This window comes from Heloderma suspectum, chromosome 4, assembly GCF_057233095.1.
Source record: "Heloderma suspectum isolate Gila_16-S chromosome 4, 16-S_ref, whole genome shotgun sequence".
Lineage (NCBI taxonomy): Eukaryota > Metazoa > Chordata > Lepidosauria > Squamata > Helodermatidae > Heloderma > Heloderma suspectum.
The window spans coordinates 223,492,101-223,505,195 of record NC_139461.1 but is presented as its reverse complement, the minus strand read 5'-3'; positions in this window follow the sequence as shown (position 1 = coordinate 223,505,195).

Here is a 13,095-nt window from a genome sequence, read left to right as displayed (position 1 = left end):
TGGTGAACTGTATCAGATTTTTTTTCCTGATTCCGGAAATGTTTTGCACGCTGTTTTTTCAGGTCCCGTGATTTGCGCAAATGGTGATTTGGGCAAATTGGATTTTTCTTTTCTTGGGTCTTTAAATCTGTGCAAATGGGGTCATAATTTTTTTTTAAAAAAAATTTTATCGGCAATCTTGTGCAAGTGCACACTTCCACAAGTCCGTCTGTCTGCTACGTAGCCCAGCAGAAACATATTCCCCTTTTGTATATATCCTTGTCAGTGTCATCCTTTCCACACACTACTTCATTTAGCCCAGCAGACCCATATTCCCTACTTGTCAAGGAACTTGTCAATTTCATCCTCCCCTTTGAAAGGCCCCCCCACTAGGGATGCACGAAAGTCACTTACCTGGTCTCGCAGCTTGCTTTGCGGTGGAGGGGAGGTGCTTCGCTGCTCCCCCCGAAGTTCAGGCTGGGGGGGGGAGGCTTCCCTCCTCGCCCGGCCGAAATTCAGGCCGGGGAGAAGCGCCCCGTCTCCCCGGCCGTGAACTTCAAAAGAAAAAAAAACGCCCCTGTGATAGGCTACGTAACGATTAACGTAGCCTATCACGGCTAGATCTGCAAAATCAGCCGTGATAGGCTACGTTAATCATCACGTAGCCTATCACGGGTGACTTTGGAAAAAAAAACGCGTACGCAAATGGCGGCCCCCATAGGGAGCCGCCATTCGTGTTCCTTATTTGGTCGCTGTAGTCTACGTAAATCTTTACGTAGACTACGGCGAAAATAAGGGCAACGCTATTTGCGTTGTCCTTATTTTCGCTGTAGTCTACGTAAATCTTTACGTAGACTACAGGGACCAAATAAGGAACGCGAATGGCGGCTCCCTATGGGGGCCGCCATTAGCCGTACGCGCTTTTTATTTTATTTTTTTAAGTCACCCGTGATAGGCTACGTGACGATTAACGTAGCCTATCACGGCTGACTTTGCAAATCTAGCCGTGATAGGCTACGTTAATTGTTACGTAGCCTATCACAGGGGCGTTTTTTTTTTTTTTTTACTTTTCTTGTAATGGTGGTGGCGGCAGCCGGTCGAAAGACCAGCTGCCACCCCCGTCCCTGACGAAGACCTGCCTAACTGCTGCCGGGACCTGCCGCCAGGAGGGACATTCGTGAAAGGTAAGTCCCACCCCGGGGGGGGGGAGGCGGGGGGGGCGGAGAATTTCTCCCCGAACAACCTTCGGAGGACCGAATGCGTTGGCACTCAGCCCCCTGAAGTTTCGGGGAGAAATTCTCCCCCATCCCTACCCCCCACCCCCTTCGCTGGGGGAGACAGAACAAAATCTTCCAGAGCTGAACCAGTAAAATCCATCACGATTTCACCCCCAGATTTCACCCTATATATCCCTACTTCTGAGCCCATTATAGATTGAGCTGTGAGCAGTCTTCACTGACACCATTCCCCCCCCCATCCTTCCTTTTCCCTTCCATGGCAGTTGGAAGGGTTCATGCTAAGGCCTCTGTTAAGCCCTATATGTAGCTGTGTCAGCATTCAGGAGCATAGGAGTCATGGTAAATTTATTTCCCATGACACCTGCCATTTCTAGTTCATTTACCATGTCTTTTGATAGCTCGGAATACTTGTGCAAGCTCATGGTAAATGTACTTCCTACAGTTCCTGACATCTCTACTTAGCACCTCTGGTGTCCTTTCTCTTCCTGATAACAAATGGGTCTGACCTTAAAGAAATTATTTGGGACTCCACTCGAATCAGGTCCCTCACAAAACCAAAGAGAGATTGACTAGTTCTCATGGCCTTAAGGCAAGTTGCTGACAAATGACCATTCCAGGAGCCTTTTTCTTTTTCCATATTCCCATGACACTTCAAGGTTTGAGCTGAGTCTCTTCTGTTTCGTACCCATTAGGAATCTATTTATATCATGGTGACATTTGTCCATCAGCAATCAGCAGCAACACTATCTGGGCTGGCAAAAAAAGAGAACACGTTCTTCTGATATGGCCCCTTTATATTAAGAACACTTTGATGAAGGGTCTGGAAATTAAATCCATTCAAATACTATAATCAAACTATTTTTCATTATAGTATGGGGTGTGTGCCCTCTAGTGTTCACCATTCAAGGTTGGAAAACTTGTTCATTATGTTGCAAGAGTCAATGAGCCAGAGGACCGTTGCTTATATTCTATCAAAATATTGGCCCAGGATGGCTGCACATTCATCCAATCATTTTTTTAAAAAAAACAAAAACTTGCCAGTTTAAGACCAGAGTTAAGTCTATCTCATGTTGGATCAAGCCCTACCATGCCAGGAAACATACGTATTCCATGATTAGTAATTATTCTGTGCAAATTGTGAGGCTGGAGGCTCTGATGTCAGTGGGGCTGGGGGGACCTTTAGAGTTCTGACTGGTTCTGAATGAAACCCAGAGTGGATTCACCTCCCCACTGAGATCGGAGCCACCAGCCCCACTCATAGAATCATAGAATGGTAGGGTCGGAAGGGGCCTACAAGCCCATCGGGTCCAACCCCCTGCTTAATGCAGGAATCCAAGTCAGACCATCCCCGACAGATGGCTGTCCAGTCTCATCTTGAATGCCTCCAGTGTGGGAGAGCTCACCACCTCCCTAGGTAATTGGTTCCATTGTCGTATTCCTCTAACAGTCAGGAATTTTTTCCTGATGTTCAGCCGGAATCTGGCTTCCTGTGACTTGAGCCCATTATTCCGTGTCCTGCGTTCTGGGATGATCAAGAAGAGATCCTGGCCTTCCTCTCTGTGACAATCTTTCAAGTACTTAAGAGTGCTATCATATCTCCCCTCAGTCTTCTCTTCTCAAGGCTAAACATGCCCAGTTCTTTCAGTCTCTCCTCATAGGGCTTTGTTTCCAGTCCCCTGATCATCTTTGTTGCCCTTCTCTGAACCCTCTCCAGTTTGTCTGCATCGTTTTTAAAGTGTGGTTCCCAGAACTGGACACAGTACTCCAGATGAGGCCTAACCAGTGCTGAGTAGAGGGGAACTAGTACTTCCTGGGATTTGGAAGCTATGCTTCTATTAATGCAGCCCAAAATAGCACTTGCCTTTTTTGCAGCCACATCACATTGTTGGCTCATATTCAGCTTGTGATTGACAACAATTCCAAGATCCTTCTCCCTTGTAGTGTTGTTGAGCGACGTATCCCACATCTTGTAACTGTGCATTTGGTTTCTTTTTCCTAGGTGCAGAACTGGGCATTTCTCCCTATTAAATGTCATTCTGTTGTTTTCTGCCCAGCACTCCAGTCTATCCAGATCCCTTTGAATTTGGTTTCTGTCTTCCAAAGTGTTAACTATCCCACCCAATTTTGTGTCATCTGCAAATCTGATCATCATTCCCTGACCTCCTCCTCCAAGTCATTAATAAAAATGTTGATCTCAAGCTGCAATCCTGCCCCTTCAGCCTGTACTTCACCTTTGCCTGGGGGGTCATAGACCCTCTTTTGGGAGAAGACTGAGCCAAAGTAGGAATTGACAACCAGTAAAGGCTGGTGGCTCGGATGTCAGTGGGGCGGTGATTCCACCCTGTGTTTCAGTCAGAACCAGTCAGAACTCTAAAGGGGCTCTCCAAGGTGCAACCTTGGATAGATCCTTTAGAATTCTGACTGGTTCTGACTGAAACCAGGAGCAGATTCATCGCCCCACTGACATCCGAGCCACCATCGTCCACTACTTACAACTCATCATCCATGTGCATACCCTTTTCCTTGGTCTTTCAGGCTAAAACATATGGGTAGGATGGAGTGCCTGGAACAAGGAAATATGGGCACTTTCTCCTCTTCCTGTATTGCCTTATGAAGCATCTGAGCCTTAACTGAATTGCTCAAGAAATCCACCTGTGAGTTGACTCGTGCTGTTTTGTTTTCTCCTCAGAACCTCCTATGGTGCTCCTTAGGGCCAAAAAGGGTTGTGCTCTGGCATCCTGCGGGAGGCTGCACCTTACATACAACTATGCGTATATCTATCCAGCACAGATTCTCACAATCATCTGACCGTCCTTAGACAGAATATGAACATGCATTCACTGTAATGTGTGCATACCCATTTTATGTGAACACGTGTTCACAGATTGTACATGTGTTGAAATTAATATGTGAAGACCCCTAAAGTGAGCATGCATTCATCAATTCAGACAACTGTATGTGCATTCATTCAACCCAGATTCAGTGTATGCATTAAGGGAACAATCCTATGCATGCTTAGGCAGAAAAAAGTCCTACAGCTTCTAGCATTCCCCAGCCACATGGAATGCTGGGAGTTGTAGGACTTTTTTTCTGTCTAAACATGCATAGGATTGCGCCCTAAGTAAAATTCTAGCATCTGTGTACAAATCAGGTACGAAGGCATATAGGCAATAGCCCTATTCAGATGTTCAAAAATCTCAGGAAAGGGATATGAGGATATGTGCAGTGTTCAGGAGAATATGGTTACAGGTTCCCTTCAGACCTTCTCCATCAACACAGAGAGGTCAGGAGTGGACAGCGCATGCATCCCTTCCATACTTAATTTTTAAACTCCTAAATATGACTAGATTCTAACAGCCACCTGGACAAGCATACCTATGTTATAACAAGCATATATGTTATACTGAATGTGGACACACATCAGTCTCTAGTATGATGTCAAATCACTGCTTGTCCTTTTCCCACAAGAAAGAAACAGCGGAGATTGGGGACCTCATGCTGTATTCCTGCTTTCAGGAAGGTGACATGGGCCCCCCATCCTCATGTTTCCTTTTCCCACCACACAGAAAAGATTTGTCTGTTTGTTTGTTTATTACATTTCTATTCTGTCCAACAGCCAAACAAGATAAGGGATCAGGGTTCCTGTGCTGAGACTGGGGAGGGGGATTAAAGTCCCCCTCCTCCCCCCCATGCTAGGGTCACATTCCAGGTAGTAATATGTAGCTTGACCCTGACAGAACATATTCTATAAACAAAGGAATATAATCTAGTTGGTTGCCTTTGCAACACAGAATCCTTCTGCAGCCTCTGGAATGCTGGGAGCATTCTAGCTTCAAAATGAAACTCAACATGCACTGCATTGCTTTGCCAGCTTTTGCTGCCATAGGTTTTAATGGAGCAGGAAAACATTAATAGCGGTCGAACTGCTGCTCAGACAGTCACCAAACCAATGAAGCATTGCCTTCCTCAACAAGCCTGAGTAAAGTACATCAGTTGTTTTCACCAATATTTGACAGAATTATATGATATGCCTGTTTAAAAATTGGAGCAAACAAGGGAAAATGTGTCAGTTTCCAGCAGTTTCTAACTTACTGTACCTGTGGCAATATTGATTGGATTGGTTTGAAATTTGGCACATTTCTGTACCTTATCAGTTAGATCATGGATGATACATGTCAGGTTATTGGCTCAACATGTCTCATTTTTAGAAGCAGTAGAATATTAGGGATTATAATGGCAGAACCACACTCATAGTCCAAATCATCTAGGGCCCTGTTTCCATGACAACGGAAGGAGAGTGGCTCACCCGCATTTTTGTAGGAGCCACTTTTGGCCTGGGCAGGGCTCCACGAGGCTGCACATCGCACCATTCTAAGTGGCTTCACATAACTTACTTCTGGGTAGGGCGGGGAGGTTGGAGTGAATGTCATCTGAGTGGCAGGGGCTGCTCAACCAATAAGAGAGGCTTCCCCGCCCTCCAGGCTCCGTAAGGAAGGTGCGAAGTAGTTACTTCCCCTTGTGCTCATTTGTAAGAAAAGCCTCCCAACGAGCCCTAAGCCTCATTGAACACAATGGGTGTTACTTCTGAGTAGACACACATATGCTTGTGCTGGGAAAGGGCGGGGGAGAACACAGGGATGGGAAACCAGCCTCCTTTCTAGCCAAACCAATACTGAGCAGGATCTCTATAACAAAGCTGTGAATAAGTCACTTCCTAAGGCAATAAAGCAAACAACGGAGAGTCGGAGCCTCGAGATCGCACTTAACCACACTTAGGGAATTGGGCTTTAAATTGTGCCATGTCAGTTGAGGGGGATCTTTGTAAGTACTGAGGTGTGCATTCAGAGGGCATGCCTCATTGAGCACAATGGGAGTTACTTCTGAGTAGAGACTAACTGGTTTGTGCAGGGACAGGAAACACACAGGAAACACCCTTGACTGGGGTCACGGTGAAAGGCACACCCCTGGGCAGGGCTAGCATACCCGAGGTCAATGCGGGGGTTGGGGCACACAGCAACTATTCAGAGGAGAACCCAACTTAAGGAAATGAATCGGACTTTAAGCAGTCTCGGGAAATCCGGGTTTTCCTGTTACGCTCCGGGGTGGCTGCTGGATGGCCACAATGTCATGTATCCCTAACAACCTCCAGACGCAGCCAGTTTGGAGTAAATCAGTCCTGGAAACAGGCCCTGGGTTTATACTAATTTGTCTCTGGCATTTCAAAGCACATATATCTCTTGCAGCATCAAGTTTGTGAATCTAGAGTGACACAGCTGTCCTTGAATTTGCAGTAAGACAAGTTGTTGTCTTTTCGTCCCCCTTAGTCACTCTTGCTTACAAAAAATAACCCATCCACTTTTTCCATTCATGTCAGCTAACATGAAGTGTCACATATAATAGGCTCTCCTCTTTCCTATTAGGTACAATAACTACACTGTCCAATATACTCTGCTATGATTTATGAGCTGTTACAAGACAGACAGTGCGGTTTGAAAATCAATACGGTCTCCATCCTTTTTTTTTTTTAAAGCATTGACCCAAGAAACCATATTCAAATATTTTCTAAACCAAATAGTTCATGTGCAATTATGAAGTGGCCCTTATAGTGCAACTGTATGCATTCATACTCAAAAGCAGTCCCACTGAATTCAAGGGGTCTTACTTCCAGGTAAGTGCATACAGGATTACAGCCTTAGAGTGATCGCTAATATATAGCAATACACCCCAAATAGCTAGGTATACTAAACTGCATGCCTGCAATGAAGCTGCAGAGTATGATCATTAGAAAATGTACTGGCAATTGATGCCAAGGGCTCAGACATCAGGGAGCCAAAACAAGAGCCTGCATTCACCATCAGATGGGATTTTCTTCCCCTGTTAATTATTTAAACCTTTATTTAAAAGATTTATATACTGCTTTTTAGGGTAAACTGAAGGTGGTGTGCAACAAAACATCAAACCACAACAAACCACTGTAAATTCCACCAAGGACTCATGCTTTTCTCTTACTTTTTCTTGGTAAGACAGTATTTTTACTAGTTCTTGTCAATTGCCCCCAACTCCATCCTGTCTGATCTTGTACATTCCACCCTCACTTATCCTAGCCTCCTCTTCTTGTCCTTTCCTTTTAATCCCTTATTGTCATGCAATGCAAATTCTGCTTGATACGAATCTTTGAATTGTGCATCATTTTGAGCCATTCCATAAGCAACTTTTTGTCCAGTTGTAGAATTCTGAGTTGACTTCATATGAATAGAATTTCTGCCATCCATTTCATTAGTGCTGACCTGAAACAGGAGGTGCTAAAACAAACTGCGAGCACACACACACACACACACACTGCATGAAAGAGTGGGAGGTACAGCTTTTTACAAACTACTTTTGCCCCCCACCCCAAATGTCAACCTTTGCAGCAAAAATCAAACCTCCTGAAAACCCAGTACAGTAGTGGGCTCTCCCACACTGGAGGCATTCAAGAAGAAGCTGGTCATCCACCTGTCTGGGATGCTTTGAGTTGGATTCCTGCACTGAGCAGGGGGTGGACTCGATGGTCTTGTAGGCCCCTTCCAATCCTACTATTCTATGATTCTACCTATGCTACACTTCATCCACCTGAGCATTCACATTACACAATGTACTAAGCTCACTGAGAGCTAAGCTACAATTCTGTACATGTCTATTCAGAATTAAGCTCCATTGACTTCACTGGGACTTACTCCCAAGTAAGTGTGTCTACATTTGCAGCCTCATTCTTCTTTGCTCTGTCAAACAAGAAGATTTACCTTCTGTTTCCCCTTTTCTCCCTCTGCTCTACTCGCCGCTCTATTCACCTGTCTTGTATTGCTAGCCTAGTCCTGTAATTTTCCATGGACAAAATTTTCCATTTCCTGGCCACACAGACGACTTTTGAATAAAGTCCTTGTTACTTTCTGGGTATCAAAAGCCTTCTGGCTACAAGATAGAGAGGCAAAGCAATGCCGTATTTATTTCTCCTCTAAGCAAGGCCAAGGCTGTACTAAATGGAAACTTTCCCTTTTTGTTTTGGAATGGTAGATGACGGTGTTGATATGGATGTTGTATTAGGAATGCATTTAGAGACATGTGCAGTGGAACTTGGGGTCATAGCATCCAATAATGAAGCCATGTTCATTACTCTATGAGTCCTGCAATGAATGGACATCAGATGCTGGTAAAATGGTTATCAGACAGTTAACGGTCACAGATCCATACATTTCATGTGAATATTTGCATGTAGTAAATACAACTATTTGAGCTCATCTCCAGCCATACATTGATTTTGGAAATAATTCCATCAGAGAGCCACTGTAATGTAGGGGATACAGCATGGGTCTGGCACCACAGAGAGATTAGGGTTCAAACCCTGCCCCAGGCTGGATGATCTTGGCCCTTTCACTTCCTCTCAGTCTGGCCTACTTCCTAAGGCAGTTGTGAAGGTGAAATGTGTGCTACCTGGACCTTCTCTAGTGAAAGATTGGATGCAAATGTAATACATTAATAAATGTCCCAATCCAGCTAGGGGGCTAGCTGGATGAAGTATTGTGCATGCAGATAGGCTACATGCATGTATTCTCCCTTGATCAAGGTGCCAGGGCTGCATATTCATAGCTACAATTAGAATCTGTTGAAATTGCCTGTTGGGTGTTCAAGACCGGGGAAGGGGGAGGGAGGCTTCCCTAGTCTTGAACACCCAACAGGCAATTTCAACAAACACCACTCACTTCTCTCCTCAAACAGCTGATTATCTGACCTGACCTGTGCTGTGCGAGGGCCAAAACAGATATTACTTTAAATCTGTATCTAGCAGCTACGTCTCCCACCCCCATTTTTGCTCTAGAGTAGGCACAGGGGTACTGATTTGGTCAGAACCCTAGCACAGGGGTGGGGGGGCTTTTAAGTTCTGGATCTTCATATTAGAATAAAATGACAAAAAGATGTAGCTGCTAGATATGGATTGATTGATTGATTGCATTTCTATACTATCCCATAGCCAAAGCTCTCTCAAAGTAATGTTTTGGCCCTGAATATTTGTATTCTGCATGTATTTGGGTCTTCATCTATTTGTAACTGGATTAAGACCAATACATTTAAAGCACAGTGATAAGAATAATAAATCCATAGGGAATAGGCATATATACTAGCATAAAGCCTGGACCAGTGTTATTTTACTGAACAACAATGTGAAACATGGAACACCAGTTACCAGAAAATGAACTCATGAACATCACGCCCATGGGTGAGATGCTGGATTTGTCAGAACGATGTCTGAGCCATGTCCCATAAGCCCAAAGAAATATCGCTTTCCGCCCCACAGTGACAGTATTCTGAGACCCCTGGGATCTTGACTGATAGCCTGAATATTGAAAATTAGCTTAGACAAAGTAGATGCTTTCTGCAGCCTTAGATTGCCAGCTTTATTTACAGTGCAACGTACATTTAAAAAATGAAGTAGCTGGGGTCAATGCAACATGCTGAGAACTCAAAACAGTGAAAACACTTTGGGGGAAATGCATCAAAGAGGTTTTGTGGTTGATTAGTTTTGTCATTTTGGCAAGGAAAAGCATCTGGTGCCATGCTTGGAATATTTTGTCTATGCTTAGAACAGGGTGAAATGATCTGATAACGGAGAACTTTTATCAACAAGTAGATGTTGTTAAGTTAATATCTGTTACCAAACATCTTCTGTGCTAACTGCATACATCAGTGTGGGGAATTGATAAATGTGATGGTTGACAAAGAAGTAGCAAATAGATTATACATATCACCTTCCATCTTGGTAAGTCTGCTCTGAAGTCTATGATTTTGTTCACACATGCATTATTTATTTATTTATTTTGTTTCATTTCTATACCGCCCAATAGCCAAAGCTCTCTGGGCGGTTCACAAAAATTAAAACCAAACAACACACAATAAAACAATTTAAAATATATAGAACATTAAAACCACAATATAACAATACAACCACAATAAAACCTAACAGCAGTACAGGAGTTTAAAATACAGATTTAAAACAGCAAAGATAAAAATTTAGAAAGCTAAAATGCCTGGGAAAATAAAAAGGTCTTCACCTGGCGCCGAAAGGAGTACAATGTAGGCGCCAGGCGAACCTCACTAGGGAGCTCATTCCAGAGCCGGGGTGCCACAACAGAAAAAGCCCTCCTCCTAGTAGCCACCCGCCTCACTTCCTTTGGCAGGGGCTCACGGAGAAGGGCCGCTGACGATGACCTTAAGGTCCGGGCAGGCACATATGGGAGGAGGCGATCCTTCAGGTAACATGCATGAGGTACACCAGGGGTGGCAGACTTGAAGCTTGCAAAATATAGTTTGATTTTTACCAGATACAGCAACCAGAATCTAGTGCAAAAGCCAAACATTTTAAATTATAGAATTCTGAGTCCAGGAATTTGAGTACTAAAATTGAACAGAGCTCAGTCCTTCCACACAAAACTCCATTCATCGTTACACTAAGCTTTCTTCATTTCAGCAGTATAATTTTGGGTGGCAGGGGCAGTAGGAGAGTCATCTGATGGCTAATGTTAAACATTTGGGAGTCAGAAATCCTGGCTAATGTTCTTGCAAATCACCCAGAGGTCAACCAGTAGGTCCAGATTTACTTTCTTCCCACCCCATTTGGTTATGCTTAAGCAAAACTTGACTTGAAACGGAAATCGCAAAAGAGTAAGCAAATCTTCCTGTTGGAAAAGGGACCATGTTCTCTTCTTCTGGAGGAACAGTACAGCTGGTTGTGGCTTGGTCCATAGAGGGAAGAAGAAGCCATAAGGCTCTTTAATGTTAGTGTGGAGATGAGGCACTTGGGGAGTGGGGTCCATCTGCCAAGTAGTGGAAACTTTTGCAGCCCCTTATGTGCAGTCCAGACTACTGCTTCTGCTTTAGTGTGGGGGATGAGAACACAAACATTCAAAAGGCAACAGAGGGCAGATTTGGAGCAAGGTTAAGAAGCCCTACTTTCCTCACTTAGGACTTCCTGACTTTTTTTTTTCCTTCAGGGAGCCATGCTTCCTCTCTGTCTGCTCTGAAGGCTGGCTTACGCAGCTGAACCTTCCCAGCAGTCCTGGGGTGGGGAGGCAGGTGATGTCTGCCCTGACAAAGAGGTTGCTGAGGAATGGAGAGCATAAAGGAGCCCTGCTGCACCAGACCAAAGGCCCATCTAGTCCCGCATTCTGTTCACACAGTGGCCAAGCAGCTGCCTGTGAGAAGCCCACCACTAGGACATGAGTGCAATAGCACCCTCCCAGTCATTTTCCCCAGCAACTGGTGTACAGAGCCACACTGTCGCCAGTACTGGCAGTGTTATATAGCCATGGGGACTAGTAACATTGGTAGCCTTATCCTCTATGAATGATGGAAGGTTAAGTGACTAGAGCTCAGTGGTAGAAAGCATGCTGTGCATGCAGAGACTGAGGTGAGGTACTTTAGACTGAGAGTCAGTTACTGGCCCAAAGTCACCCAGTGAGCTTCCATGGCTTAGTAGGGATTAGAACCCAGATCTCCCAAGTCCCAGTCCAACACTCCAACCTCTACACCACACTGGATCTCAGCAATTAACACAGGAATGTGTGAATTTGCCTGCAGTTCGCACTGAAATCACTCTAAATTCAAGGATTAGTTTAGGGAAAGTAAATACCAGATATTGCAAAATGTCATGATCTTACAGCTGTCCGTGTGCCGGTAACCTCCCACTTGGATTATTGCAGATTCCAGAAAGGTCAGTTAGGGTTGGTCTAGCCTCACAATAGGGAGGCTAGACCAAACTGTTCCCCTATATGATATTATGCCAGTACTTTGTCATATGCACTGGCTGCCAGCCCATTTCCAAGACCAATTCAAAGTAAGGGTTTTCACCATTAAAGCCCTGAACAACTTGTGGCCTTGTTACCTGAAGAAGCATCTTCCCACAGTCATTGTCCAAGGCCCTTCTATAGGTGCCCTGCCAAATGAGGTGAGGTGGGTGGCTATTAAGGAGAGGGCCTTTTCAGTGGTGGCACCTGTTTGTGGAATGCCCTTCTCAGGGAGACTTGCTTAATGCCAACGTTTGTTTGTTTGTTTATTTATTTATTGCATTTATGTCCTGCCTTTTTTCCTCTTGCAAGGAACCCAGGGCGGTTTACATTCTCCTCCTCCTCCTCTCCATTTTATCCTCACAACAACAACCCTGTGAGGTGGGTTGGGCTGAGAGTCTGTGACCGGCTCAAAGTCACCCAGTGAGCTTCCATGGCCGAGCGGGGACTAGAACCCAGATCTCCCAGCTCCCAGTCCAACACTCTCACCACTACACCACACTGGCTCAAAAGTTATGGCTTTGGGGGCATCAGGTGAAGACCTTTTTATTCTCCCTGCCATTTTAAGAACTGTTTTTAGTGCTTCTAAATCTTTGCACTGTTTTATTTTACTGGTGTTTTTTCTTTGGTTTTATGTACTACATTCTTTTAGTCCTTGATGCTGGCTTCATCTTGATTATTATTATGCCCTGTGTTTATCATTGTTTGTTTTGTATGTTTTTAATTTACTTGTATACTCCCCTGAGAGATGGGTGGTCTAGAAGTGAGTGAATCACAAGAATCATTTGAATGAATCACAAGAAGCTAGCATTTCCATTTCATTATTTTTTCCCTAAGATGTTCATGTAGCCTTTTGAGGGTTCGAGATCTTTCAGTTTATACTTTTCAGAAGACATCCTTATCCTAACATACAGATAAATTGTAGATATTAAATAGATTTAAAAACATGAAGATGCTAGGAGTAGAGGAAACTGATAGAAGAATGAGCTATGAGGAATATCCACTATGTATACTATAGGATAAATAACCTAGGATCAGGGTGTCTCAAGAGCTGCAACTGG